This window comes from Carcharhinus amblyrhynchos, chromosome 28, assembly GCF_965287045.1.
Source record: "Carcharhinus amblyrhynchos chromosome 28, sCarAmb.v2.hapA, whole genome shotgun sequence".
Lineage (NCBI taxonomy): Eukaryota > Metazoa > Chordata > Chondrichthyes > Carcharhiniformes > Carcharhinidae > Carcharhinus > Carcharhinus amblyrhynchos.
The window spans coordinates 18,474,040-18,501,461 of NC_137351.1; the positions used below are offsets into that span (position 1 = coordinate 18,474,040).

Consider the following 27,422-nt stretch of genomic DNA (forward strand, 5'->3'; position numbering starts at 1 on the left):
TCAATTAATCAGTTAAAAAATTTTTTTTTTAGGATTGAAACAATTTTGTTATGGGCAAAGTCTCTACCCAACTAAACCCTTTTTCTTTAAGGAAGCTCCACAAAAGGTTGGGTCAGTGTTGTTTTCACCATCATCTACTGCAAATGAAGAAAAGAACAAAGAAAATTACAGCACAGGAACAGGCCCTTCGGCCCTCCAAGCCTGCACCAACCATGCTACCCAACTTAACTAAAAACCCCTACACTTCCAGGGACCATTTTCTTCTATTCCCATATTTGTCAAGACACCCCTTAAAAGTCATTATCGTGTCCACTTCCACTACCTCCCCGGCAGCGATTTTCAGGCACACCCATCACTCTCTGTGTAAAAAACCTGCCTCATACAGCTCCTTTAAACCTTGCTTCTCGCACCTTAAATCGATGCCTGCCAGTAATTGACTTTTCCACCCTGGGAAAAAGCTTCTGACCATCCATTCTGTCCATGTCCCTCATAATCTTCGAGAGTTCTATCAGGTTGCCCCTCAACCTCTGTCGTTCCAGTGAGAACAAACCAAGTTTTCCAACCTTTCCTCATAGCTAATGCCCTCCATACCTGGCAACATCCTGGTAAATCTTTTCTGTACCCTCTCCAAAGCTTCCACATCCTTCTGGTAGTGTGGCAACCAGAATTGAACACTATATTCCAAGTGCGACCTAACTAAGGTTCTATAAAGCTGTGACATTACTTGCCAATTTTTAACCTCAATGCCCTAGCTGATGAAGGCAAGGTATGCCATATGCCTTCTTAACTACCTTCTCCACCCGTGTTTCCACTTTCCTGTGGACTTGTACACCCAGGTTCCTCTGTCTATCAATACTGCTAAGGGTTTTGCCATTTACTGTATATTTCCTATCTGTATTAGACCTTCCAAAATGCATTACCTCACATTTGTCCAGATTAAACTCCATCAGCCATTTTTCCATCCAAGTCTCCAACTGATCTATATCCTCTAACGGTCCTCATCGCTATCTGCAAATCCACCAACCTTTGTGTAGTCCGTAATTGACTCTTCCTCCTTGGGAAAAAGCTTCTGACCATGCCTCTCATCGACTTCTATCAGGTTGCCCTCAACCTCCGTCTTTCCAGTGAGAACAAACCAATTTTCTCCAATCTGTCCTCGTAGCTAATGCCCTCCATACCAGACAGCATCCTGGTAAATCTTTTCTGTACCCTCTCCAAACCTCCACATCTTCTGGTAGTGTGGCAACTGTTAGAATGTAACCAGTAACAACTTCGTATTGGATGTAATGTGACCAATGGGAACAAGATGTAATGGTCAGCTGACCAGTGAACTATGGAACCAATTACAGAATGATATAATAGTCAGCTGACCAGCTAGTTCACTATAAATAAAGAACTATGGTACATTGTTTGGTGTGGTGTAGGGTGAGTCTACATGTTTGATGTAATGATGTTTCTTTACTAAACCTGTTCTTTGATTTATAAGTTGGAATAAGTGTTATTGTATTTTCATTAACTGCATTTTGAAGAGTTCCTTCTGAAGAAACAGACCAGAATTGAATGCTACATTCCAGCTGTGGGCTAACTAAGGTTTTATGAAATTACAACATGAAGCATTAAGTTCATTTGCTCATTCTGCTAATTGTCTAGAGTGGGATGGAATGTCCCTTTCAGAACTCAAGAATAGCTTCTTCCCTGCTGCCATCAAACATTTCATTAAAAACATTGATCCTTATAGTGCATAAGGGGGGCATTTCAGCCCACTGAGTCTGTACCAACAACAATCCCACCTAGGACCGATCCCCATAGCCCCACATATTTACCCTGCTAATCCCTGTAACCTACACATCCCAGGACACTAAGGGGCAATTTAGCATAGCCAATGCACCTAACCCACACATCTTTGGACTGTGGGAGGAAACCCACACAAACATGGGGAGAATGTGCAAACTACACAGACAGTGAACCAAGCTAGGAATCAAACTTGGATGCCTGGAGTGGCAGCAGTGCTAACCACTGTGCTGCCCTTTTGAAAGGGCCTACCTCATTAAGTTGATTTTTCTCTACACCCTAGCTATGACTGTAACACTGAAGTTTCTTTTCCTTTTCTATGGATGGTATGCTTTGTCTGAATAGCATGTGAGAAACAACATTTTATTCACTGTAGCCCAGTACATGTGATAATAAATCAAATCAAAAAGTACCTTTCAAGGAGAATTCCAATTAAGCTGATTAAAGGAGCTCAATCTACAATGAGCATCGATCTATCCTGAGTTGAAATATTCTGACTCAGCACAAGAGAATATTTTTTAAAAAATCATTTGTGGGACATGGGCATCGCTGGCTGGCCAGTATTTATTGCCCATTCCGGGTTGCCCTTGACAAGGTGGCGGTGAGCTGCCTTCTTGAACCGTTGTAGTCCACGTGCTGTGGGTTGATCCACAATTCCTCACGGGAATGTCCTCCGTGCCCTTTTCCAGCGCGCGGAGGCATTTCCTGTACGGGCTGCAGCTGCACACCTTCCACTACCGCGCCCTTGCCCGTCGCCTGGACACACCTTGGCGGGCCTTGTTGCTGCCGGGCGGCGGAGGTCCCCGATGGAGGTCCCTCTACGGAGGGATCTCCCCCAATTACCTCGGGGACCTGGGGTGGAGGGTGTTGCACGCGGCAGTGCCGTGCAACAGTAGGATTCACTGGTTCACGGGCTCCCGAGACTGCTCTTTCTGTGGCCTTGTGGAGTCCGTGGACCACGTCTACGTTTTGTGTTATAGATTGCACTTCCTTTTTGATTTTCTAAAGAACCTTTTATTGATGTTCTGTTTGCATTTCAGTCCCACGCTCCTGATCTACGGACACCCGGTGCGGAGAGGGGAGGGTCGGGACGCCGACCTCCTCGTGAACCTGCTCCTGGGCCTGGCGAAACGCGCCATCAACAGGTCTAGGCAGCGGGCGATCGACGGGGCTGTCCGTCCTGACTGCCTGCCCCTCTACCGTGGCTACGTTCGCGGCCGGGTGTCCCTGGAGAGGGAGCACGCGGTGTCCGCGGGCACTGTCGAGGCCTTCCGTGCCCGTTGGGCACCGCAGGGGCTGAGGTGCCTTATAGACCCCGATAATCACATTTTGATTTGACGTGTTTTAAGTTTCCTTTGTACCTTTTCTTTTTGTTCGGGCCGTTCCCCCTCCTTTTGGGGAGCTGCCCCCTTTTTCTTTGTCCGAACGTAATTTAAGTTGGTTTACTTGTTTGGCCCACCCAAAAGACCGATCCACAATGCTGTTAGGAAAGGAATTCCAGGATTTTGACCCAGTGACTGCGAAGGAATGGAAATATGTTTCCAAATCAGGAAGGTAAGTGGTCTGGAGGGGAATTTGCAGGTGATGGTGTTCCTATGTATCTGCTGCCCTTTGTTATTCTAGGTGGAAATGGTCGTGGGTTTAGAAGGCACTCAATTGTTGCTGAACCCGACAGGACAGGTTCAGAAGACCCCCTCGAGGGTCAGCTGTTGGGTCTTGGTCGAAGATGGGGATCTGGCCCAGCCATGTTGAACTATGATCTGTGGGGATTAGCACTCTGGCTGTCTGCCCCTTCTCCATGCCTTTCCTGCCATTCAGGTGGCCCCAGAGAAGAAGTCTGCTGGTAAACATTGAAAATAGGAGCAGGGAACACGCCAATCAGCCCATCAAACAAGGTACCCTTAAGGCTATCTCAGGTGGCAGAACTGGAGAAACAATGGCCAGAATGATATACACAATGTGGAGACATTAGCATTGTGCTGGGGCACAGTAAGAAGTCTCACAACACCAGGTTAGAGTCCAACAGGTTTATTTGGTGTTACAAACTTTTGGAGTACTTTTCCTTCACCAGGTGACTCACCTGATGAAGGGGCAACACTCCAAAAGCCTGTGATACCAAATAAACCTGTTGGACTTTAACCTGGTGTTGTGAGAATTCTTAATGATATACCTTCTTTAATTTGATTACGTTTTGATGTTTGTATCATCTGGCTGTTGTTAGTTGTATCCTTTTTTATTTAAAAACACATTTTTTGTTAGATTATTGTGATTTGGGTCTGTGGCACTAGATCACTGCCCAAAGTTCCTTACCCAAAGACTGTTGAACTCTACTACAGGGAGTGGCTGGCGTGAATGGGGAGAAAGGGAGAGAGAATAGATGGTTACCATATGGTGGATTTAGACGAGAAAACCTCCCGGGAGGTTCGAGTGTGGAGCATAAATACCGGCATGGATTGTTTCAACAGGATGCCCTTGTTTGTGATGTATAATCCAATGTGGCACACTCACTTAATAAGAAAAACGTCAACAGAATTGAGAGTGGGAGATGCCTGAATTGGGCTGGGGGTGTGTTCTTGGTCACAGATGTTAAACATGGGGAGGGAATGGCCAGGTGAAGAGTGGAGAGGGAGGGACGTGTACAGTGGGGTTGCGGATCAGGAACATCCTCCTACACTGAGAAAGTCTTTCCAATCTCTGGCGATCAAAGCCACTTCCTATGCGTGGAAACGTTTGCCGTGGAACACGTCAGTGTTTGCTCCAGTCTACTCCAAAACGCTGCAAGCGCCGGAGTGCAACTTGTGGCGAGAGCTGGCCGTGCGCTGGGGAGGTACAGGCAAATCTTTCTATTTCAGCCCCGGATTGTGTGTCTTCTTGGGTAATTCCGTGTCTCTCCCAATCTCATCTTCCCCCCTCCCCATCCCTCCTGTAGCCGGAGTCTCTCCTCCCCCCCCACCCCCTCTCTGCGATCTCACTGGGCTCCAAGATTCCGCTAATTGCTGGTAGGAGACAGGGGCTGAGTCCTTTTACTGGGGAGGTGTGTTTGCTGCTGGGAGGAAGGAGCTCCCAAGCTTTTTTTTCCCCTTTTTTCTCTCTCCCCCACCCTCCCTCCCCCGGGGCTAGGAGGGCGGGGGAAGGCAGGAAATCCGCTCAGTAAAACTGGAAGCCCCAGCCTTGAACTTGTCCTATTCTCAAAGCTCTGCAGCGAGCGGCGGGGTGTATGACTGAGATCTTTCACCCATCAGCAGCCCCTGCCCACCCGGGTTACACAGACAGATGCTGTTACAGGGCTGATTATTTATGAGCGGAAAATCCTGGAAGTTCGGTAGGACCCTCGTACGGCACAGGCTTCAGTTTCTAAACGGCAGCTTCTTGGTAAATATGTAATCACTGGTTGGAACCGTCTCCTCTCTACAATACCCACTTCACTGTTACTGCCTTAGGGGGATTTCTCTTGTGTTGCAGCTAGTACAGTCACTCCTCGGGTCTGCTGGAGGATGTAAATGTTCCTTTTTTTTTCAAATTTTGGAACTTCAAACACAATGCCACTTTCTTAAAACTCAATGGTACATGTGACAACAGCCCTCAGGAAAGGTAAGGCATCCCCTAGAGTGGCAGAGTGAGTTTGTGGCCACCTATCTGTGCTGGCACTGCACACAAGTTTGCCAATGAAATGATGTTCGCCAGTGATGCGCCAGGGGTGATGTTCGCCAGTGTAGCACCGGGGTGATGTTTGCCAGTGTGGTGCCAGGGATGATGCATTCCTTGGAAACTAGATAAAGCTATGATCATATTCATTTTGGTGGCAAGCTGGCACAACGATAAGCACTGTTGCCTCACAGCGTCAGAGTCCCGGGTCCAATTTCGGCCTTGTCTGCATGGGTTTTGTCTGGGTGCTCTGGTTTCCTCTCCCAGTCCAAAGATGTGCAGGTTAGGTGGATTGGCCATGCTAAGTTGTCTCTTAGTGTCAGAGAGATTAGAAGGGTATAAGTATGTACAGTTATGGCAATTGTGTATGGGTGAGATTGTTGTTGGTGCAGGCTCAATGGGCTGAATGGCCACCTTCTGCACTGTAGGGAATCTATCTATCTGTGTGAAGAACAGGAGACAACCCAATAGTATAACTGGTATGTTATATGATAAAGGGTACATTCAGGATTAGTGTAAAGGAGAACATTAGATTTTTTATACCATTTGAACTATTGGAACGCAAAATGCTCTGCCATAAATGACCAGTCATGGTGTTTGAAGGGGATTTAAATACATATTTGATGAGAAAATACGTAAAGATCAAACAAAGAGAAGAGGTACACTGGATTAAGATTTGCTTTGTAGCACTGAGATTCCTACATATTAAAATGTTTATGAGCCCAATCTTTTACAAGGTAGAATTTATTGGGGGGGGGGATTCAGATTATAGTAAAAACAGCATGTGCAGAATTTGAATACTTTGTTAAAGTGATCTCAACTCCCAGATGGCTTACACTACTCACCAAAGTAAACTGTTGTGTATAACGTGTAATTTTTTTGTTTACAATCTCTTTCCTCGTGGTTAGGCAGAGAGGGGCATTGGAGGCAATTAGCTTCACTTTCAAACTGAGTTGCGTGTGCGCAATGTTGGGATTTCCTTTTGCTGCTTGTTGCTGGGGATGTTTTAGATTACATAGTTTATTAATGCCGGGATAAACACATAGTGATCCAAATAAATGTTCCAAGGCAACGTGGAATAGCGATAACTCAAACAGCTTTCACTTGAGATCTCTTGTAGAGTCATAGAACGAGACAGCGCAGATAGCAAGTTGTTGTTCAAATAGCCCCACTCCCTGCTTCTATTGCTGTTAATGTGCAATTTATTTTTCCTCCATGTGTTCATACAACTTCATTTTGAAAGCTTCTGTTGAATATTCTGAGGTTATTTTGATGGTATCGCAAATCCTCAGCATGGTAATACTGCTGATGTTGTATGTTACCCCGCCCCCTACCCCACTCGTTTCCCCCCCACTCCTCCCACACACACACATAACCCCATCATCATTAGGATGGGCAATGTTTGTTCAGATGCTCAAAGGTTAACACGAAGCTGTTGTGATGAAAAAAATCAGGGTGGTATTTTTCACCCTGATTCCAGCTCTCCCTGCTTTGTTTCTTGCCCCTTGCTCACTCTGCTCTTTGCCGGTTGGATCTGCAAAGAAATCATTAACAAACTCAAATGAATTCCAATTCTTCTGAGTGATGGGAATTCAGGCTCAGACCAAGATAAAAGCCCATGATAGCAGACTTCACAACAAGTGTTTGAGCTGTGCAACATTATACCATCACATATCTCATGTTTTGTCCATGGTGTACGGTTTAGGAACCCAATTTTTTGGTTTCATCTTATCCTTGTTTCAAACTAAAGCAAGATGGCCAATTCTCCTTGGGCAGTGCTTTTTGAGAGGGTCATGTAAATTAAGCCAAAATTTATGTGGATTAATGAGAATTGCTGGTGATTTTCTTCTAGCTAATTAGCAGATGACTGAAAGTTTAATTTCGGTGTAATAGACATGGTTAACATTGTTTTACTTCCAAGATTTTCTGATTATATCCACTGGACTTCCATTTCATTGAATTTGATCTTGGCAATAGAAATTGACAAGTAGCTGAAGGTTGCTGCATATGTGAAAATCTTTATTTGTTATTGCGCAATAACTGACATCAACAATCTTTCGTTGAACATTTTTGGAAATATAATGCATGGATGTAAGCTGGAGTTTGACCTCCCAGCCCACCATGGGAATCAGAGTGGGCGAGGGGGTGGATAACGGGAAGGTCCATTGAGCTCGGGTGGGATTTTATGGTTGTGGGATGAGCGAGGCCATAAAATCCCGCCTGTGGCCTTTTAAGTTGACGAGAAATTGCTAGTTTGGTGGCGCAGTGGTTAGCGCTGCTGCCTCACAACTCCAAGGACCCACGTTTGATTCCCGCCTTGGGTAACCATCTGTGCGGAGTTTGCACGTTCTCCCTGTCTCTGTGTGGGTTTCCTCCGGTGCTCCGGTTTCCTCCCACAGTCCGAAGATGTACAGTTTAGGTACATTGGCCGTGCTAAATTACATATCTAGGTTAGATGGATTAGCTGTGGCAAATGTGTGCGGTTCGAGGGAGAGGTTGCGGGAGAGTGTAGGATACTCTGTCAGTGAGTCAGTAAAAAGTCTGACAATACCAGGTTTAAGTCCAACCGATTTATTTGATAATATCGCATAAATCGGTTGGACTTAAACCTGGTGTTGTCAGACTTTTTACTGTGTTTACCCCAGTCCAACGCCAGCATATCCACATCAGTGAGTCAGTACACATTTGATGGGCTGAACGGCTTCATTTGTACTGTTGGAATTGTATGATTCTAGCTCTGTATTAATACCAGATAGTACCTAAATCCAGGGGGTGTAATAAGACTTCACGAACATTGCAAGGTCAAGATGTTGCCATGAGGTGTAAGAATGCCATTTAATTGTGTTAACAATGTCCTCTCACCCCTGGGAGGTGTTATTGTCTGAAAAAATTCCCTGGAGAATGAGGTCACAGATACAGCAATGTCTTGCCATCTTTCCAGATACAATTAACCGTCTGTTAGCTGGAGGGATAGCGTGACAGATGCTGTGGATGATCAGACTCTACACCTTGTTCTTTGGGGAATGCGGGATTTAATGAGAATGGGTGAAGTAAAATATATAATGTAATCTTGCATCACAACTTGTCAAGTGAGTTTCCAGATATTTTTTGCACGCTGTCTTATTTTCCTGCTCTGTCAGTATCATGTATTCCTCGTTCTGTCGTTTATAAAGTAAACTGGATGAACCCCTTCGCCAGTCTTTCGAGGGAGAGAGTTAGAGTGTGAAAAAAGTGCTTCCAGAACTCACGCCTGAGTAGCTTAGCTCTAATTTCCAGGGTATTACCTCTTAGCCCAGCCCCATTCTGGATTACCCCCCAGAATAAATTACTTCTATGTCTCTTCCTACTTAATCCTTCTAACATTTTAAATGCCTCAAGTAGACCATCCATCAACCTTTGAAACACAAGCGAATAGAAGCCAAGTTTATGAAACTTGTCCTTGTATTTTAAGTGCAAGTAAGTCAACACTGAACCCCTTCCAAGGGCAGTGTATCTCTTTGAGAGGTTCCTTGCCCAAAGCTGAATATTTCTTTGTCTGGTATCTGAGCAGGGCTCTGTGCAACTAAAGCATCACTTCCTCACTTTCCCTTATTTTGCAATGTCTTTCATATGCATTTCTTAAGGGTGCGGCACGTTGGTGCACTGGTCAGCACTGCCGTCTCACAGCACCAGCAACGCAGGTTCGATTCCCAGCTCGGGTGACTGTGTGGTGTTTGTTTGCACGTTCTCCCTGTGTCTGCATGGGTTTCCTCCCACAGTCCAAAAATTTTGTCCTTGTGCAGAAGGAGGCCATTCGGCCATTGAGTTCACACCGACCACAATCCAACCTAGGCCTTATTCCTGTAGCCCCACATATTTACCCTGCTAATCCCCCGACACTAGGGGCAATTCAGCATGGCCAATCAACCTAACACATGCATCTTTGTACTGTGGGAGGAAACCGGAGCACCCAGAAGAAGCCCATGCAGACATGGGGAGAACATGCTGACTCCACAGAGGCAGTGGCCGGAATTGAACCTGGATCCCTGGCACTGTGAGGCAGCCGTACTAACCACTGTGCCACCAAGTAGCCCTGGCTCCTGCTTGGAGATGTTATCTTAATGATTTTGACTAAAGCAAAGAAAAACTTAAAAATGTGCGGGTTAGGTTGATTGGCCATGCTAAATTGCCCATTGGTGGGGATTAGACAGACCAAATGTGTGGGATTGGGGGTGTGGAGCCTGGATGGGGTGGTTGTCGGTGTGGGCTGAGTGGTCTCCTTCCACTCTCTGGAGGTTTTATGATATTAATCCTTCGAGCTAACAGATCTCAGCTTTGTCCATGTCCTGAAGGAGAAGATACGCATGTGTTTAACCTCAGTGCTCCACCTTGTCCTTGTGTGAAGGTTTCTAATTGCTGGTTGTAGAGGTTGCTTGAGTTTGTGTTCCTGGGTAAGATGAATCATTTACACTGTGTGCTGATTCCAGCATAAACACACTTGTGTTGATTCAGGGTTAATCGGTTCCTTAACACCGCACTGCAACAGCAGTTTCAGCGCCAAGGACTCTGTGTAATGCCGTAATGTGGGTCAGGAATCAACTGGGGTTATTCACGTCAATCACCTGCTCGGAGATGCTATCTTAATGACTTTGACTAAAGCAAAGGGAAAATTAAGAAATTAAATGGCAGTGTTATTCCCGGTGTCCGTTAAACATTCCACTTTCTGTGGTGGCCTCGAATCGCAGAAGTCCTCAAATAGAAGCCAAATACTCTGGATGCTGGAAATCTGAAAAAAAGGAGTAAATGCTGGATAAACCCAGCAGGTCTGGCAGCAGCTGTGGAGAGAGAAATAATGTTAACATTTCGAGATCGTGTGATTCTCCTACAGAACCGTACAGAATTCTCTCCAGTTCTGGAGAAGCGTCGTACGGACTTGAAACCTTTGTCCTATTTCTGTCTACACTGTCACTGCCAGACCTGCTGAGTTTATCCCTCAAAAGTACTATCAGACTCCGCGTGCCCCAACTCCAGGGACCACTTAAATGCGGACCAGACCGTGAAAACAATACTATTTAAATCTAAACCGTGTAGTCGTAGGATTTTAAATTCTAAGGTAAAAGGATTTCTGCTGCTTCACACGTTTACTTTTTCTCCCACACAGCAACATCTCGGTCGATGAGCTGACCCAGTGCCTCTTCCTGGCAATTGGCATGTCATCATTGCAAAGTTTTATCTTCTATTCAGGTAAGTTCCCGAGCTTGTCCTAACTTCCACCTACTTTGCAAAGAGATGTTGTTCCCCAATGTTTTAAATACAGTGGTTCAAACGTGAGGGTTTGAGCTGCGCTGCAGAAAATTGAAAACTGTCGCTTTCAATTTTATGATGGAAGCTCATGCAGAATACCAATAGCAGCACAGACTGAATGGCTTGTTCTTACACTGGTGACGCTGGTATCAATGAGATTAGGTTATGAACTGAGTCTTAAAACGAGGTAAATGAGAGAGAGACTTTGTATCCAAATCCTTGTATACTTTTATAATGACTACAAGTTAAGCCAAATCTGAGATGAAAACTATAATGATAAAGAAAGCAATTTAGGATGAATTTTGGGAAGAATTTCTAAGGAAAACAATTCCAATTGGTTTTTCAGCATTCTGGTAATGGAGTGAAAATCTTGGATTTATTCATGGTAAAATGTTGCTCAGAAGTGAGATTCAATAGCAGGATCGTATTCGAACTGCATTGATGTAATATTGTCACATGTATTGGGATACAGTGAAAAGTATTGTTTCTTGCGCGCTATACAGACAAAGCATACTGTTCGTAGAGTACATAGGGGAGAAGGAAAAGAGAGGGTGCAGAATATAATGTTACAGTCATAGCCAGGGTGAAGAGAAAGATCAGCTTAAATAAATGATAGGACCGTTCAAAAGTCTGATGGCATCAGGGAAGGAGCTGTTCTTAATATTTGGTATATGTCCTCAGACTTGTGCATGGGGTCTTTTACTATGCTGGCTGTTTTTCCAATGCAACGGGAACTTAAAATGATGAAGGGTGATTTTTTCAGAGGATATGTTCCCCCAGGCAAAGTCTTCCAATTTACTATTATTCCACAGAAGTTATTTTTGGACTCAATATTTTTTCCTTGCGTTTTGGTAACTAATAAACTCGGTCTTTCTTCAATTCAAAAAAACCCGATTAAATTGGAGTCCTTTAAAACATCATCATATTTGAACTTGGAAAATCTGTCCATGAGGGAAAGGATCCTCTGTAAATTAACCTTATTACGAAAAGCCCAGTGGCTTGAATAAAGAAGGGGAGCCGGTTCAGATTATCACGTCACTTCCGACTTTTATTGTCACATTCACATTGATGGGAAAAATTCTTGCATCAAAGGGGAACTGGCAGTATAATTACAATCTAAATGTTCATTCTCTCCAAGATAAATTTCATTGTGTACAACTTGTGTGTTGTTTGGAATTTTATGATTGAGATGTTCAGATTTTTCATTTGGCAATAAAATGTTTGCAACTATCCATATGTTAAAATTTCCCACCAAGCGCTCGTTGTATCTTGCATTCAATGATAAGTTAATACATGGGAGAACATGTGTGATGACAAAGTCAAAATTTTGATTACCGCATTGATTAGTCTAAGTTTTGTTATTTTCTCTGACTCTCTCTTTTTGCACTACTTGTTTAAATGTTAGGTATCCAGAAAACTGTAAAACATGTTTTCATTTGTTCTTAAAATCCATTTGGATTTCTTAGAGCGTTTTTAACTTTATGAAGCAGTCATCATCACCGGTAATAGATTGCACATTTTGGAATTGTTTAATTAAGGTTTTTCCCTCTCAACTCACAAATTCCCTCACAAATTTGATTGAGTTTTGAAGGCATAACCAAGAAGGTAGATGAGGGCAGTGCAGTTGATGGACTTTAGCAAGGCCTTTGACAAGGTACCATATGGTAAGTTGTTGCATAATGTTAAATTTCACAGGATCCAGGGTGAGGTATCTAAATGGATACAAAACTGGCTTCTTGACAGAAGCCAGAGGGTGGTTGTAGAGAGTTGTTTTTCAAACTGGAGGCCTGTGACCAGCAGTGTGCCTCAGGGATGAGTGCTGGGCCCACTGTTATTTGTCATTTATATTAATGATTTGGATGAGAATATAGGAGGCATGGTTAGTAAGTTCGCAGATGACGCTAAGATTGATGGCACAGTGGACAGTGAAGAAAGTTATCTCCAATTGCAATGTGATCTTGATCAATTGGGTCAGTGGGCTGACGAATGGCAGGTGGAGTTTAATTTAAACAAATGCAAGGTGATGCATTTTGGTAGATTGAACCAGGGCAGGATGCTACTGGGACTTGATGGATTGAGATGTAAAGAGATGCTGGATAGACTGGGACTTTTTTCTCTGGAGCGTAGGAGGCTGAGGGGTGACCTTTTAGAAGTCTATAAAATAATGAGGGGCATAGACCAGGTAGATAGTCAATATCTTTTCCCAAAGGTAGGGCATAGGTTTAAGGTGAGAGGGGAGAGATACAAAAGTGTCCAGAGGGCAGTTTTTTCACAGAGGTGGTGAGTGTCTGGAACAAGCTGCCAGAGGTAGTGGTAGAGGCAGGTACAGTGTTGTCTTTTAAAAAGCATTTAGACAGTTACATGGGTACAATGGGGATAGAGGGATACGGGCTAAATGCAGGCAATTGGGATTAGCTTGGAGTTTTTTAAAAAAAAGGTGGCATGGACAAGTTGGGCCGAAGGGCCTTTTTCCATGCTGTAAGTCTCTATGACTCTAACTGATCGGTTATTTGCATCCTGGACATACTCTCTTCCATCTTCTTCCTTATGGAAAGGATACAAAATTCTGAGATCACGTACCAACCGACTCAAGAACAGCTTCTTCCCTGCTGCCATCAGATTTTTGAATGGACCTACCGCATATTAACTGATCTTTTTCTTCACTTTATCTGTGACTGTACACTGTATTCCGCATCCTTTCCTTTCCTTCCCCCCCCACCCCACCCATGTATTCTGTCTGTATACCATGCAAGAAACGATATGTTTCACTGTATCCCAATACATGTGAAAATAACGCATCAAATAATATAGCAAATGGAATAAACAAGCTGTGAGTCTGACTAAAAAAAGCTGACAATCTTTGTAGATTATCATGAGCTAAGAGATTGATAAGTGTCAACTGGAAACCAATTTCTTTTGCAGTCATTTTGCAGATTGTTTTATTACTTGCTGACAAAGTTGCATTGTACATTATTTTAAATCTGTTTAAATTATGTGTAAGTGATAAGCAGTTACTGCTGCCTCACAGCACCAGGGACCCGGGTTCAATTCCAGCCTCGGGTCACTGTGGAGTTTGCATGTCTGCGTGGGTTTCCTCTGGGTGCTCCAGTTTCCTTCCACAGGCTGCAGGTTAGGTGGATTGGCCATGCTAAATTGCCCCCGGATTGTCCCAAAATGTGTTGGTTAGGAGGATTAGCAGAGTAGATGTAGGGATAGGGCTTAAATGGGATGCTGTGTCGGATAGCCAGTGCAGGCTAGATGGGCCAACTGGCTGCCTCCTGCACTGTTGGGGTTCTGACTAAGTTGCGGTATTAAAATTTTATGGGTTTTTACTTATGTTAAGATTATTCATAAAGTATTATTTATTTGTGGAACTCCCAAATGCTTCTAATTGAAACAAAGATTGCAAATAATTCTACGTTAGTGGGGCAAATTATGTTCCTAATTTATCAATAGTAAAAAATTGAGGGGCAAATTTAAGCCTGTTTGAAAGTTGGCATTTCATGCTATTATGAGTTTAGTTATTTTCCTTGGAATGCACACTTTATTTCGACAATTCAAATAAGTTTGTATTGACTGGGGAAATCTGAGCCTCTGCTTACAGCCTCTGAAAACATAGCTATCAAAATCGAAGCCAGGGTCTTTGGTAGGTCAGCCCTCTGAGCCCAGGTAGCTCAACATAGCTTTCTGTTTCATACTGGCTGGTAAATTGAGGATATATTTTGTGGTGTTGGAGCATTGCAGTTACTTAGTTATAATATTGTTGCCTCAAATGAGAGGAAATCAGAACACTAAAATTCACTACTCCAAGTGACTTGAGATACATGAACAGTAAAGTGGATATTAGTTTCAGGTTTGTGTGAGATCCTGAGTCCCCATGGAATATGGCATGTTCCCGACAAGGGCACAAAGCTCATTCTCAAGCGTGTCACTATTCAAAAATGTCTCTGGCAGCTTCCCTTTTCGCTGATACAAAACAATACAATTACCAGTGCTGGAAATGTGAAACGAAAACAGAAAATGCTGGAAGTACTCAGCAGGTCTGACAGCATCTGTAGCGAGAGGAACAGAGTTGGCTGAATTTTACCATCTCACCCTCCACAGAATTGGGGTGGGCGAAGATCACGGAACAGCATTCTCCGTTGGCCTCGTCGGGCGGGATCTTACAAACCTTGGGAGGGCGAGCCGGTAAAATTCCAGCAAGTGTTTGGGGTCAGCGCAAATTTCTTCAGGTATTGGTTAAAACTTGCTTTCAAAGCCGCACCTCTGGATCCGACCTATTCCATGGTTCAGATGAAAGATTGTCAATCTGAAATATTAGCCTTTTCTGTCCTGCTGTAAAGGCCGCCAGACCTGCTGTCCAGCACTTTCCGTTTTCACCCCTCTTTGTTTCAGTGGGTTTTCGGACTCGCCAAAGTCGAGCCCCTAGTGGGTGGGATGGGTGAACCATTTAAAACGTTTTAGGCTTAGACAGGACTGGAAGATCATGCCAGTGCCTATGGTGAACTGTCGCTGCTGTGGCTTCTTTGAGTGTGGTTGTGGTTGCAGGGGATTGGTGGGTGACTCAAAAATTCTATCTAATGTCTTGACCACTAACTTACTGAGATTGCAGGTCCTCCTCATTCCCAAACTTTGCACCTACCAAGCTTTGTATAAATCTTTGATTGCTTTGTGTTCCATTCTCCTGTGAGTCGAGATAAAGTGATAAAAGTGCTCAGGCAGCTACTTAAACCCAAAATATGAATCTTGGGAGAGATGACTCTTAGTCTTTCCTTATGTAGAACTGCCCATTTTACTTGTCCTGCTAGATGATTCTATTATATTGCTGACAAAGCTGCATTGTCAAATCTTTCAAATCTGTTCAGATAATCTGTCTGTAATATGAGGCACATGGGCAATGCAAAGGACATTGTGTCCTACAGTTTTCAATTCAGCCTTCAACACCATTATTCTTACGAAACTCATCTCCAAACTTCGTGGACTGGGCCTTGGCTCCTCCCTCTCCAATTGGATCCTGAACTTCTTAACCCACAGACCACAATCAGTTAGGATAGGTAGCAACATCTCCTCCACGATCATCCTCAATACTGGTGCCCCACAAGGCTGCGTTCAAAGTACCCTTCATACTTAGAACATAGATCAGTACAGCAAACTACAGGCTCTTTGGCCCTCGATGTTGTGCCAAACTTTGTCTGAAACCAAGATCAAGCTATCCGACTCCCTATCGTTCTGGTACTACTTATACACCTCTGACTGTGTGGCCAAATTCCCCTCTAACTCAATTTTCAAGTTTGCTGACGACACCACCATTGTGGATCAGATCGCAAACAGTGATGAGACAGGAATGAGACAGAGAATCTGATGAACTGATGTGGTGACAATAATCTCTCCCTCAATGTCAACAAAATGAAGGAGATTGTCATCGACTTCAGGAAGCGTAAAGGAGAACATGTCCCTGTCTACATCAATAGGGATGAATTTGAAAGGGTTGAGAGCTTCAAGTTTTTAGGTGTCCAGATTACCAACAACCTGTCCTGGTCCCTCCAGGCCGACACTATAGCTAAGAAAGCCCACAACCCCTCTACTTTCTCAGAAGACCAAGGGAATTTGGCATGTTAGCTATGACTCTCTCCAACTTTTAGATGCACCATAGAAAGCGTTCTTTCTGGTTGTATCACAGCTTAGTATGGCTTCTGCTCTGCTTAAGACCAAAGAAATTGCAAAAGGTCGTGAATGTTGCTTAATCCATCATGCAAACCAGCCTCCCATCTGTCGGTTCTGTCTACACATCCCACTGCTTCAGCAAAGCAGCTAGCATATTCAAGGACCCCACGCACCCTGGACATTGTCTCTTTCACCTTCTTCCTTCGGAAAAAAGATACAAAAGTCTGAAGTCATGTACCCACCAAGTCAAGAACTGCTTCTTCCCTGCTGCCATCAGACTTTTGAATGGACCTACCTTGCATTAAGTTGATCTTTCTCTACACCCTGGCTATGACTGTAACACTACATTCTGCACTCTTCATTTCCTTTTCTATGAATAGTATGCTTTGTATAGCGTGCAAGAAAGAATACTTTACACTATACACTAATACCTGTGACAATAATGAATCAAATCAAAAAGTGTACCTCATGTTTAATAGCTGTCTGATTTCTGTTTGGCTTTTCATATAGACCAAAAATTTTTCATCCCGTGGCAATTGTAGCGGGTGAGACAGAAAATTCAGTGGACCATTGTTAAGCTCAGGCAGGAATTTCCGATTTTGGGGCGCATATGGCCGGAAAATCCCACCCACAGTCTTTTGAACAGGCCAATAAATTCAGGTACTAAGTTTTTTTGGGGGGTTTTTTATTCATTTATGGGACATGGGCATCGCTGGCTGGTCAGCATTTATTGTCCATCCCTAACTGTGAGTCAACCATATTGCTGTGGCTCTGGAGTCACATGTAGGCCAGACCGAGTAAGGACAGCCAATTTCCTCCCCTAAAGGACATTAGTGAACCGGATGGGTTTTTCCGACAATCAACAATGGCTTCATGACCATCAGTGGGTTCTTAATTCAAAATATTTTAAAATTGAATTCAAATTCCACCATCTGCTGTTGAGGGATTTGACCCGGATCCCCAGAACATTAACTAAGTTTCTGGGTTAATATTCTAGCGATAATACCACTGGGCCATCGCTTCCCTGTTGTTTTCTGATATTAAGATGATTCATAACTGCATGTTTTTTTTCCCCATACTGTCTACGTAGAACAGTACAGGCCCTTTGGCCCTCGATGTTGTGCCGAGCTTTGTCCGAAACCAAGGTCAAGCTATCCCACTCCTATCATTCTGGTGTGCTCCATGTGCCTATCCAGTGACCGCTTGGAAGTTCCTAAAGTGTCTGACTCCACTATCACAGCAGGCAGTCCACTCCACACCCCAACCACTCTCTGAGGAAAGAATTAGCTACAGAGAATTGTTCTCTAGAGTAGAAAATTCAATAAATGATGAAGCTGTCAAAATGAACTGGAAAATCCATGAGAATACTTGCGGTGGAAATCATTATAATCATGGTGGTAACGTAACAAGGGGTTCCCATTTAATTGTGGTTAATGTCATTGTGGTTTCCGCACTCTATCCGCCTTATTTTGTTTTAAAGCTATCATTAGAAATAACTGAAGTCTTTGGACTCTTTGTGCAAGGCTGTTGATAGAATCATAGAACCCCACGGTGCAGAACGAGGCCCTTCGGCCCATTGAGTCTGCACCGAACACAATCCCACCCAGGCCCTACATATTATACCCACTAATCCCTCTAACCTTCGCATCCCAGGACACTAAGGGGCAATTTCTTAGCACGGCCAATCAACCTAACCAGCACAACTTTGGACTGTGGGAGGAAGCCAGAGCGCCCGGAGGAAACCCACGCAGACACGAGGAGAATGTGCAAACTCCACACAGACAGTGACCTGAGCCAGGATTCGAACCCAGGTCCCTGGAGCTGTGAAGCAGCAGTGCTAACCGCTGTGCTACCGTGCCACCCACAGCTTTGGAATATTTTGACAGTCAACCATTTCTGGAGCAGACCTAAGACTGGGCATCTTTTATAAATGCTCCAGATTTTCCTGAGGCCTTGTAGCATCGTAATGATCAACCAGGACCCATGAATAGTGTGGAGGAGGAAATTATGAGCTAGGTTGCTTAAACAAGGAATTATTCCACTCCATGTTTTCTTTGGGTTTTGTGTAGGTTTGCCTTTCAGAAGTAGTTGAAAGTCGTTTGGCTACCATAGTTTTGCCCCACCTCATGACAAAACTTGTGCACTTGGTGGTAAGATTTACTTTGTAGGTTGCCAATCTTATTGTTGCGGGAAAATTTTGGCTAATGTTGTTAGAAATACATATTTTTTGAAAAGTCCCAGAGCACTTCAATGATGTACTTTTGGAGTGTAGTCACTGTTGTAATATGGGAGATGTAGCAGCCAGTTTACAAGCAGCAAACTCTCTGAAACAGCAGTGCGATAATGACCAGATAATCTGACTTTTTTTATGCCAGTTGTGGAATAGATATTGATCTGACCACAATAACCCCCTTGCTCTTCTTCAAAATTGTGTTTTGGCATCTTTTATGTCCAACTTGGGCAGGGCCCCGGTTTAATAACTTATCCAAAAAAACTGCACCCCCAACAGAGCAACACTGCCTCAGAACTGCACCTCCAGCAGAGCAACACTCCCTCAGAACTGCACTTCCAACAGAGCAACACTCCCTCAGAACTGCACCCCCAACACAGCAACACTCCCTCGGAACAGCACCTCCAACAGGGCAGCACGCCCTCGGAACTGCACCTCCAACAGGGCAGCACGCCCTCGGAACTGCACCTCCAACAGGGCAGCACGCCCTCGGAACTGCACCTCCAACAGGGCAGCACGCCCTCGGAACTGCACCTCCAACAGGGCAGCACGCCCTCGGAACTGCACCTCCAACAGAGAAAATAACCAGAGCTGTGTGTGTCTCCTTTTCTCTCTCTCTCTCTCTCTCTCTCTCTCTCTCTCTCTCTCACACACAGACACACACACACAGACACACTCTGGCGGCTGCTGTTTCAATACGAGAAGGCATGTGTCTCTCTATCTGCTGAAGTGTTCAAAGGCTGAGGACTGGCAGATCACATAATCCTGTGTTGTTTGCTATCTGATTTTGAAGATGAGTTTAAGTCCGAGGGATATTGCTTAATTTGGAATTAACAATTAGCAGTTAAAAGTTGTTTAATATGTTGCCATATTTAGTGTTTCAGTTGGCAAAAGTTAAGCTTACTCATTTGTTATATTTAAACTGTTGTGTTAAAATAAAGTTTGCTTTCATAAAAGCTGCCCAGTATGCCAATAAAATCACACCTGGAGTGAAACATCTTATCGTCACATTAATGCCAAAAAAGTGAATAATTGGGGTCTACTGTAACTTCACAGTATACCTTGGTGCTTCTGGTCTGGTCCCTAACATTTTTTTTGCAAAAGCAAAGTGCTGCGAATGCTGGAAAATCTCAGCAGGTCTGATGGGACCTGTGGAGAGAGAATAGAGCCAACATTTTGAGTCAGGATGACCCTTCGTCAGAGCTTTTAACCATTCGGATGAAGGGTCATCTAAAGTCGAAACATTGGCTGTATTCTCTCTCTCCACAGATGCTGTCAGACCTGCTGAGATTTTCCAGCATTTCAGGTTTTCCTTCAGATTGTGTACATTTGAAAGCCATTTGTAAAATATCCTGCGAGTCCATTTCTAGTTTAAGAAGGATGGTTGCTTTTGTCAGCATTGTCATAAATAATCTCCTTTTCAACCATCAATGATGTGCCTCACCATGAGTTTTGGGAATTTCTATCTTCTCCCAAATTAACCCCAGAAGCTTGGCTGTAGCTGGAGATCCTCATAAGGATATCATCCTTGCAAAGCCCCGGGGAAACTTTCCCTGTGACTGTGTCTTGAGAGGACCACATCTTGTATCCAAACAGAAAAAGTAGGAGGAAAAGATATCCCAGAACCTCATCATTTCAGAGTTCTCTACAACACTTTACTGGTTACGCTATAAACTCAATTGCAACATTGAAGGAACTATGTTTTTAAACAAACAAACAAATGAATATATGGGCTATTTCCGCAGGATTATGTAATTTTTTTGAGTCTTCACAGAATAGGCTTTTAACCCTTGAGTTTCATACTTGAATTTGACATTTGGCAATCAATCATGGCATCCAGGACTAGCAAGATCCAAAGATCAATGCAAATAGGTGGCGACAAATGGCAAAATTTAATTTTCCCTGCGATAAAATGTTTTATTCAATTTTCTTCTACAGATATGTAAGGATATTTTACTGGGATTGTGCAGAATGAAATTGCTGCATTGTTCTTCAATGGATTTTTGGAGTGTAGCCAATTTGCAAACAACAGTGTGATAACGACCAGATAATCTTTTTTTATATACCATTGGAGGAAAGGTATTGACCTGGCCACGATAACTCTCCTCCTCTCCTTCAAAATTATGCCATGGGATTTTTTATGTCCGTCTTAGAAAGTGGACAGGGTCTCGGTTTAATAGCTCATTCAAAAAACTGCACCTCCAACAGAGCAACACTCCCTCAGAGCTGCGTTTCCAACAGAGCAATGGTCCTTCAGAGCTGCACCGCCAACCAACCAACACTCCCGCAGAACTACGCTTCCAACAGAGTGACACTCCCCAAGAACTACCGCTCCAACATCATGGAAACTGATCTTTGCAGCTCATTGCAGCAAGATCATACAATCATCGAATCCCTTCAGTGCAAAAGGAGACCATTTGACCTGATCAGTGTGATCAGTCTGCACTGATCACAATCCCATCCAGGCCCTGGCCCTATCCCCAAAACCCTATGCATTTACCCTAACTTTTCCCTTTGACACTACAAGGCAATTTAGCATGGCTAATCCATCTAACGCACACATCTTTGGATTGTGGGAGGAAACCAGAGCACCCAGAGGCAACCCACCCAGACACGGTGAGAATGTGCAAACTCCACAGACAGTGACCCAACCCACAAGTGGAACTCAGGTCCCTGGGTAAGAACCTGTCGAAAGATTTAACGAGGGGCATCCTCAAATTTGTGAACTGTGGCACTTGCCTGAGATTGACTGACTAGATGCCTTCTTTTTCTAGTCGTCTTGAGTCTATACCTTGTTAGTGTGACCTTGATGTTTGTTAGATATCATTTTTATTGATCTATCTTGATGTGGTGGCTTTGAATTATTAAAATACATTACTTTCTGAGTTAAATGAATGAACTTCAACCTTGGAATCCTTTGGCAAAACAGGAACAAATATTTTGCAAGCAACATAGGGCTTCCTGACACTGCCGAGTTACACACAAAGGGCATGTTGTATAGTCAGGTCAGGATCTTTTTATTCCCACACCTAGAAGTCAAAGATATTCCAGTCTCTATCACCATTTTGTCATTTCTACTCTCTCCTAAGTTAATTTCTGTTACACGTTCATGAAAAACCGGAAGAAAAGTTCACTTCAAAATTTAATAGTGTTGTTTTCTTACCAGCAGTGTATGAAGAACTAAATATTGCTGTAATCCCCTACTCATATCTTAAATCACAGCAACTGTAATTCTACCAGAATCATTTCAATTCCATTGCCGTCTGCATCACTGTTGCAACAACTAGTGTAGTTTTCGTAACCCAGTTAGTACCTCAGAAGTCGTAACTACAGCAATGGAATTGAAATGATGCAGACTGAAATGAGAAATACATGTCTGATTTTATCATAAATGAAGGCAAGATGGCTAGACGTTTTAGGAAGCTTCAAAACATTTTATGCAGGGCCCGTGTAAGCAGTGGCAGAGTGATCAGTGCTGCCTCACAGCGCCAGGAACCTGGGTTCGATTCCAGCCTCGAGTCATTGTCTGTGTGGAGTTTGCACATTCCCCCCTTGTCTACATGGGTTTCCTCCCACATTCCAAAGATGTGCTGGTTAGGTTGATTGGTCACGCTAAATTGCCCTTTAGTGTCCCAAGATATATAGGTTAGAGGGATTAGCAGGTTAATACGTGAGGTTACAGGGATAGAGCGGGTGCAGGCCTGGGAAAGATACTCTGTTGGAGAGTCAGTGTGGATCTGATGGGCCAAATGGTCTCCCCATGCACCGTAGGGATTCTATGATTCTAAATTGCTGCTGCGTTAGGGTGCCACAATGTTGATAATGATGTTAAAAAGAGTGAGTGCTAGTCACATATAGAGAAAAAAGCCAGAGGTTGTGCTTGATATTTTATTGATAGCAGAAATGGGGTGGTGGTGATGGCAGTATTGAGGGGGAAATTAAAGATTGGTTATCTAATTAAAACTTGAGAATTTCACTAAGGAAGCAAGTATACTTCATTCACTTCATTGCTGAATTAGCCTCACACACTGAAACAAAAACAAACTACAGATGCTGGAAAACCTGAAATAAAAAAAGGAAATGATAAAAATGCTTTTTGGGCTGATTCTATGGAGAGAGAAGCGTGGTTAAGGTTTCAGGTCAATTGCTTTTTCCTCACCCCAGGAGCATGTAGCTTACCCTGATTAATACTCCTGTACAGAAGCTGCGAGGAGCATTCAGAACTGGTATCGTCGAACAACAAAGGGCTCCCTCCTTCAGTTTATTTATTAACGTCACAAGTAAGAACATAAGAAATAGGAGCAGGAGTAAGCCATCTAGCCCTTCGAGCCTGCCCCGCCATTCAATAAGATCATGGCTGATCTGAAGTGGATCAGTTCCACTTTCCTGCTTTCTCCCCATAACCCTTAATTCCCCTGTCTGTCAAAAACCTATATTTGGCAAGGTAGCCTCCACCACCTCAACGGGCAGAGAATTCCAGAGATTCACCACCCTTTGAGTGAAGAAGTTCCTCCTCAACTCCGATCTAAACTCCCCCCCCCCCCTTATCTTGAGGCTGTGCCCTCTAGTCCTACTGTCCTTTCTGAGCGGGAAGAATCTCTCTACCTCTACCCTATCCATCCCCTTCATTATCTTACACGTCTCTATAAGATCCCCCCCTCAGCCTTCTAAACTCCAACGAGTACAGACCCAGTCTATTTAGTCTCTCTTCATAGTCTAACCCCCTCATCTCCGGTATCAGCCTAGTGAACCTCCTCTGCACTCCCTCCAAGGCCAGAATATCCTTGCGCAAGTACGGCGACCAAAACTGCACACGGTACTCCAGCTGCAGCCTCACCAGTGCCCTGTACAGTTGCAGCAAGACCTCCCTACTTTTGTATTCCATCCCCCTCGCTATGAAGGCCAGCATCCCATTTGCCTTCTTGATCACCTGCTGCACCTGCAGGCTGGGTTTTTGCGACAGTGTCATTAACAGTGTTAATGTAGGCTTACGTTAACACTGCAATGAAGTTACTGTGAAAATCTCCTAGTCGCCACACTCCGGTGCCTGATGGGGTACACTGGGGGGGAATTTAGCATGGCCAATGCACCTAACCAGCACGTCTTTGGGAGGAAACCAGTGCATTTGGAGAAACCCCACACCGACATGGAGACAGTGTGCAAAGTCTGCACAGACAGTGACCCAGGCAAATCGAACCCGGGTCCCTGGCGTCATGAGGCAGCAGTGCTAACCACTGTGCATAAAAGGCTTTATAAAGGCACTAAATTCAGTTCAACATGAAATTTGCATCGAACCATCAAATGATGGTGATTAATGTCATTGCTGTTAATAAATCACAAGAGGCACATTCCTAGAAGCACACTAAATAGAGAGGGTGATGAGGAATTGTAAATAGAAAACTTAAATCACGATAATGCTGGGCACAAGCTCTGAGATGGATGGTGCCTTGCTGGCATGAGCAGTGGTAATTAAAGCTTCCTTTCAAGATGTGGTATGTTTGTTGATGATTGTTAGTACGTCTGGAGAATAAAGATTTGGTTGTAAAGATGATCCTAAAGCTGTCGACATGCAATGTTTGCAGTAGAGGTTTGTTCGTTTAATCCTGCTGCTTAGGAAGCAAGGCAGTTCACTTCATGTAAACCTGCTCCTTCTCTTCCTGATTACTGTATCTGAATGCAGGTAGCATTCGCAATAAGACAGATGAATTAACAACGCAAATTGGTATACACGGGTACGTTATGATTACGATTATGGAGATGTGGCTGCAGAGAGAATAAATCTGGGAACTGAATATGCAGAATGATATTTTGGAAGGGCAGACAAAAAGGGAAAGGAGTTGGGGTGGTGAAGTTAGTTAAAGATGAAATCAGTGAGAGGATATTGGCTCGGGACACCGAGATGTAGAATCAGTCTGGGTGGAAATACGAAGCAACAAGGGTCAGAATCATTAGCAGGAATTGTCCGTAAGCCTCCAAATGATAGTGGCAACGTAGGGGATAGCGTTAAACGGAAAATTCAAGCTGCATGTGACAAAGTGCTACAATCATCATGAGTAACTTCAGTCTACGTACAGATAGGGTAGACCAAATTAGCACCAATGCTGTGGTGGATGAATTTCTGGAGTGTATACAAGATGTTTTCTTTAGACCAGTAGGTCGAGGAACTAACGAGGGAACATGCTTTCCTGGATTTGGTAAGATGCAATGCTACCGGTTAATTAATAACCTTGTTGTGTGGCACCCTTTGGGAAACAGTGACCATAATGTGAGAGAGTTCTTCATTAGGATGGAAAGTGAAGAAGTCCAATCTGAATCTAAACAAAGGAAACTACAAAGGTAGGAGGTTGGCTAACACATTAGAAGTCATGATGGTGGATAGGCAATGGCTAATGTTTAAGGAATGATTGTATGCATTGCAACAGTTATACATTCCGAACTGGCACATAAACACAGGGCAAAGTGGCTCAACCATTAAAGATAATATTATCTCCAAAGAGGAGTCATATAAAGTTTCCAGAAGAAGTAGCAAGCCTATCAGTATGTGACCAGCAACCATTATAGCAGACCAGAAAATGGTCCCTTATGAAAAACAGAATTTAAAGAAGGGAATATGGAAAAGGGACAGATGTTAACGATTTTCTTGTTTTATACCTTGTTGGCATGGCAATTTAGATAGATTTTCTTCTACACTTTAACCTTGCTGCCGGCTCAGGCTGCCGAGCTATGGTACGGCCTTGCCCTCACCTATCCAGCTCTCCTCAATCCTGGCCTGGAGGCCACATTACCTCTGCTGTTGCTCCCCCTCAACATTCTTGGCTGGCCTACCTGGCCTCCTCAGCCTTGGGTCAGAAACCTAGTTGCTGCTATTTTAAAAAGTATATTTTTTTAGAATCTTCGTCACTGTCTATTTCCCGCCAAGTCACCTTCAACTCTCAACGATTTTGGACAGTATTTTTCCCACTCTGAGAGTACTTACTTTTCTATCAGGCGGTGATTGGTGCCCCCACCAGCCAGCACAGGCACTGCCCAGGCACAGTTGCTGAAATTCTACCATCCTGCCAGCCATGGAATCGGAGCACCTGAGGGGCGGACAGTTGGAAGGCCCATTGACCTTGGACAGGAATTTCCGCTCTCGGGTCCACCCCAGTATGTTTCATTGTAAGTCTGCCTCTGTGAAGGAGGGCGGAAACAAGGAACTGCCAATCAATTAGGCATAGAATCCCTACAGTGCAGAAGGAGGCCATTTGGCCCATCGAGCCTGCACTGACAACAATCCCACCCAGCCCCTATGCCCACAACCCCACATATTTACCCTGCTAACCCCCCCAACAATTTAGGCCAATCAGCCTAACTTGCACATCTTTGGAGCTGGACATCAGTTGTACAGAGAATGTTAGAGTCTGTTATAAAGGATGTGGTAACAGGGCACTTCACAAATATCAACGGGGATAGACAAAGTCAACACGGATTTATGAATGGGAAGTCATGTTTGACAAACCAACTGGAGTCTTCGAAGACGTAACTAGTAGAATAGATAAGGATGAACCAGTGAATGTGTGTTATTTGCATTTAAAGCTCTTGATAAAGTCCCACTTAGAGGTTACTGCGCAATATTAAAGCGTATGGATTGAGGCAATATATTGATATAGACTGAAAATTGGTTAGCAAACAGGAAACAGTAGGAATAAATGGATCTTTTTCAAGGCAGGCAGTGACTAGTGGAGTCCCATAGGGATCAGTGATTGTGCCCCAGTTATTCACAATATCCATCGTTGATTTGGATGAAGGAATGTATTTTTCCAAGTTCACAGACAACATGATACTTGGTGAGAATGTGAGTTGAGGAGGCTTCGAGAGGATTTGGTTGAGTGAATGGGCAAATACACATCGTACTTCCTCTGGCATGTAAGTTTGAAGTTATTCACTTTGGATGGAGGAACAGAATGGCAGAGTATTATTTAAATGGCGACGGATTGATAAATGTCGGCATATACCAGGATGCCCAGTAACAGAAGGCGAGCATGCAGGTGCAGCAAGAAGTTAAGAAGGCAAATGGCCTTCATTGCAAGAGAACATGACTACAGGAGCAAAGCTGTCTTACTGCAGCTGTACAGAGTCTTGGTGAGACCACACCTGGAGTATTGTGTGCAGTTTTGTTTGCCTTATTAAAGAAAGGATACACTTGCCATAGATGGAGGGCGGCAGAAGTTCTGATTCCTGGGATGGCAGGATTGTTGTATGAGCAGAGATTGGGTCAACTGGGTCTGTATTCACTTGAAGAGTGAGAGGAGATCAAATTAAAGCATATGAAATTCTGACAGCTGGACAGACTGGATGCAGGGATGTTGTTTCCTCCAGCTGGAGGGGAGAGGGGGTTGAGAACAAGTGGTCACAGTCTCAGGATACAGAGTAGGCCATTTAGGACTGAACTGAGGAGAAACATCTCCTCAGTGGTGAACCTGTGGAATTCTCTATCACAGAAGGCTGTGGAAGCCTTTAAGAAGGAAATAATAGATTTCTAGACTCTAGACTAATCAAAGGGCACAGGAGAGCATGAGTGTATGGTGTTGAGATAGAGGATCAGACGTGATAGTTCTGAGTGGTGGAGCAGGCTTGAAGGGCTGAATGGCCTATCTTTCTGTGATTTATTTGCTCAAAGGCAAGTCCTTGGCCATTAAGCAGGTCCTGAGTCTACATCATGTCAGAGCTTCAGGCATGAATTGTATTAATGTATTAATTGTATTAATTGTATTAATACAATTCACACACTAGCTGCCTAGCCAACTAAATTAACTGACACCCCACTTTC

General features: G+C 43.9%; 1 protein-coding gene across 5 annotated transcripts in view; it reads left to right on the top strand.

Annotated features, from left to right (window-relative positions):
• The window catches only part of atp8b4 (ATPase phospholipid transporting 8B4), a 288,525-nt gene that overhangs the window by 37,362 nt on the left and 223,741 nt on the right, over positions 1-27,422 (top strand). For 2 of the 5 annotated variants that reach the window (XM_080214349.1, XM_080214352.1), the window contains exons 1-2: positions 4,506-4,618; positions 10,577-10,659. The gene's annotated coding sequence lies outside the window, so the exon portion shown is untranslated. Of the gene's footprint in view, positions 1-4,505; positions 4,619-5,022; positions 5,164-10,576; positions 10,660-27,422 lie in introns of those variants that run through there. The other 3 variants (XM_080214353.1, XM_080214351.1, XM_080214350.1) reach the window with 2 other exon arrangements.